The sequence below is a fragment of the Fukomys damarensis genome, unplaced genomic scaffold (assembly GCF_012274545.1).
Source record: "Fukomys damarensis isolate Sample0158 unplaced genomic scaffold, DMR_v1.0_HiC HiC_scaffold_38, whole genome shotgun sequence".
NCBI classification, from domain to species: Eukaryota; Metazoa; Chordata; class Mammalia; order Rodentia; family Bathyergidae; genus Fukomys; species Fukomys damarensis.
Window position 1 is genome coordinate 37,253,785 of NW_022900950.1, and position 3,890 is coordinate 37,257,674.

General features: G+C 32.3%; 1 non-coding gene across 1 annotated transcript; it reads right to left on the bottom strand.

Moving 5' to 3' along the window:
• Positions 1 to 2,608: 2,608 nt before the first annotated feature.
• On the bottom strand, positions 2,609 to 2,799 carry LOC117284678. The gene has a single exon (XR_004515767.1). It is a non-coding gene; the product is annotated as a U2 spliceosomal RNA (small nuclear RNA).
• Positions 2,800 to 3,890: the final 1,091 nt, after the last annotated feature.

A 3,890-nucleotide genomic window follows, 5' to 3' on the forward strand; every position in this document is an offset into this window, starting at 1 on the left:
TTTGTAATCTGAGTAGCATTAATTTATCCATAATTTACAATAAAAATGAATAAGCATTGTTTTTACTAAATTTTTACAAGAATTATATAACATATTCATTATTTATTTCACAAGATTCATAATAACTTTTTCAAAAAGCTTTCTTTAAAACCTTAATTGTATTATACTGAGTTTGGTGAATATAACATTTATCCCCTTCAATAATCCATGACTTTCAATTATGTCTTCTCTTCACCTTCAGGTAGCTGGCCAAGAAAAATACTACTAGACATTTAACCATACTTGAAATATGCAATAATTACATCTTGTGCAGGACTGTAGGACACTTCCAAAGGCACTAAATTACCATGAGAGAAGACACTTTTGTAAAGAAATTCTTAGGAGTTCCTTTAACTCCTTATGTGAGGGACTCGTTTCCCTTTTTCCCTTCTGCTTCGTGTTCCTCTTTACAATGAGGACACTATTTTGCTTTTTTAGAAATTTAAATATGTTGAATTTGATTTTTTAAGTTTAGATATCATCTTGACATCTTAATGACTTATGGTTATTTAAAAGAAATGGATCTTTTCAAATAGCAAAATAACCCAGAACAAATCTGGGAAAACAATATATGTATCTTCTTTTGAATTTTCACATGGCATTCCACAAATATGTTTTTAAAACTATTATAGACAATGGTTTTGAAATTATCTTATTCAGAACAATTATTACTTTTTAAAAAAAGAACTTTACAAAGAATCTTTATAAGTGTACCAATAAACTCAATTAAAAAAAAAAAACAGAATCAAAAAAAAAAAAAAAGAATCTTTATAAGACTTGGTAATTTATTATTTGTTACACTTCCTTTAGGACAGTAATTTTATGTTGCTTTTCTTTATAATGCCACTTCTAGCATTGTCCCTGTTATATAGAAGGTGCTCTTAAATGTTTTTTGAACTGCTATTGTTGTTCTTTATTGGAAACTCAAAATGAAGAACTTTGGAAAGGGTTCTAGTTTTGTAAAAATAATTTAACTCTCTAATGAGGAAAAAAAAAATCTCTATCCCAATGACTACTCTGTTAGTTTTCTGAAGAATTTCAAGTAAGCCAAGGGATAAGCTGAGTAGGTGCATTGATAGTTTTTTGAGAGGCTGTAGAGAGTGTGGGGAGAATGGTGTAACTAACTGTGGTTCCTAAATTAAAGGTAATCATAGAGTTGTGAGAGCATATTAAATATATTCATATACTGTATTTTCTTTTAAAATGTGATTATGTTGGTAAGACTTTCTTTTTCCTATTTTGCTTTTTCCTATTTGTGTTTATTTCTGAAAATTAAGAAAATACTAATATATATGATAGAGGGGAATAAAGGATGGGTAGAAAAGAATTAAAGGAATTATAAAGTTTTCCTTATGAAACAAGCTTTACTCAGTAAAAATAGTTTTACGTTTAGCTCTCAGTAATCTATAGGTTCAGCATCATCTCATTCTAACCAAGTCATTCATGTGCAAATTAGTACATATTCCTACAACTAAAGGCAACATAATATTAAATGTAATAAAAACTGACTTTTACATTTAATATTTCTAGGTATGTAATGGGTATATGATATTTGCTCTTTTTGTCCACAAATTAAAGGAGAAGTTTGGAAAATGATTTTGAAGACTGCTGTTTCTAGGAAATTATTTCCTAAACCACATTAACCCACCATAATCATTTATAGTGTTTCTTTATGTTATGTCTTGTTTTTCTAAGAGTACTACCTATTTTGTTCAACTGACAGAAGTCCCCTTTAAACACAAAGCATCAAATTTAGATTACACTTTGAATTAAAAGGATTTAAATACATTTGGAGTTCAATAAAGCTGGAGAATAGAGAAGTTTAAAACTTCTTAAAAATTCCTGTATTTGTTGTTATCTACTGAATTTTTGTTCTCAAAATTCATACCCTGAAGCCCTAACCCACACTGTGATATGGTATTAATATTTTGGCACTTTGAGAAGTAGATGAGATGAGATAATGAGAATGGAGCCTCCATGATAGGATTAGCGTTGACAGAAGCAGAAGAATTAACAAAACTGTCCCTCTGTGCCACATTGGGCTGCAGCAGGAAAGCTGCAGAATACAAGCCACCACCAAGAGTCCCCACCAAGAAATGAACCTGCTGGCCTTTAGACCTGCAACTTGTCAGCCTCCAGACTACAAGTGATACACACCTGTTGTTTTAGGCTATCTTGTCTATGGCATTTTCTTAGCCCCTGACTAAGACACTTGGATATTATTTTCAGGTTCTGAGAATTTAACATGAAATGAGAAAGTAATACTGACATTGCAGGTAATGTACTAAAAATAGTTATGTTCCCTGCCATAGAGGTACATCACATTATGGTCTCATCCTTGTAAGCAGGATGTTAAATATTAGTGCAGTATTAGTTTTTAATTTTAAATGTATTTTTCTTCTCATAAAACTTCAACTTGGTTTAAAAACTTCAATTCTGAGGTTTTTTTTTTTTTTTTTTTAGTACTGGGTATTGAACTCAGGACCTTGTGCTTACAAGGCAGGCAGCAGAACCACTGAGCTAAATCCCTAGCATTTAATTTGTTTGTTAAAGCCAGTGTGATTCCCTGAAGGGGTGCACTGTTCCTGGAGGTACTGCAATACCAGGTCGATGTGTGGAGTGGATGGAGCAAGCTCCTATTCCAACTCCCAGCTCCAAAAATCCATTTAATATATTGTCCTTGGATAGAGGATGTATCAGATATTAAACTGATAAGAACAGATACTACACTTGATCTTAGCCAAAAGGCCGAGAAGCAATCAATTCTGAGGTTTTAATTTAGTTTTTTTTAAATCAAAAAAATCCCTGTGTAGACTGCTGAGAGGAATAATAGTTTAGGGAAACACTTTTAAATGAAAATAATTAGCTTTCAAAAGAACAAAGGCCTGGATGTATTAAGCCCACCCCTTTGCACAGAATCTAGGGTGGAAAAAAGCCTGGCAAATGCTACCTCCAAATGTGAAAGAAATGAATATAATCAGTCTTGCAAACCATAGGTCACAAAAAATGGACCCTTTCATGCATCATAAAAATTGTTGCCAAATGAATTAGAATAGGTCACTGCAAAAATAGCTCATTTGTAAATCCATCAAAAATTCATTTGTACCCATTTTTAAATCCCCCAAATATCTCATTGCTGATATCAGAGTCAGTAATATCAGGTAAGTTCCAGCTTTTTGTGGTAATGCTTTCATTAGATTGAATGGACTTGCAGCACACAGAATGCAGAACCTTTCAAATAAGCCCCACATAATTAAATATAATCTTGTGTTTGGTTTGAGTTTTTTCCATCTCTTTTATCCTGCAATCTGTTGACAATAGCTCAGCAGACTTATAATTTTTGGACTTATAGTGTATTTTTTCATGTGTTCAGTGTAGGCGCTAATAAGGCTTACAAAAGTCTTATATCTCTCAGAAGCCACTGTCGCTAGCATTGCATTAAATAACTATAAGTACCTTGCATTTTTATTACTTTAACCTTTTCTAGTTTTAGATTGCTTCAGAAAACACATAAACTTTTCCAGATACTATTCCAAATAAACTGGCAGGGATTGTTTTTATGGTTCTGGATTTCTAACAGATAGATGTTAGGTACTCATGAAAATAAAATCCTGAGTGCTAGGGATGTATATGCACAGAGAATGTGTGCTTGGAATTCTTGAGGCCCTGGGTTCAATCCCCAGCAAAGCCCCACCCTCAAAAGAGCCTGAATGTTGTTGATTTAAGTTTTAAAAAAAGAAAACTAGAACAACATTTATACAATTTTCTCTATGGTTTATAATCTTTGTAGGAAATATGGGCATTTTGATGTTGATAAAAAGTTTCTGCTTGAACTTTTGCTACTGTTCATT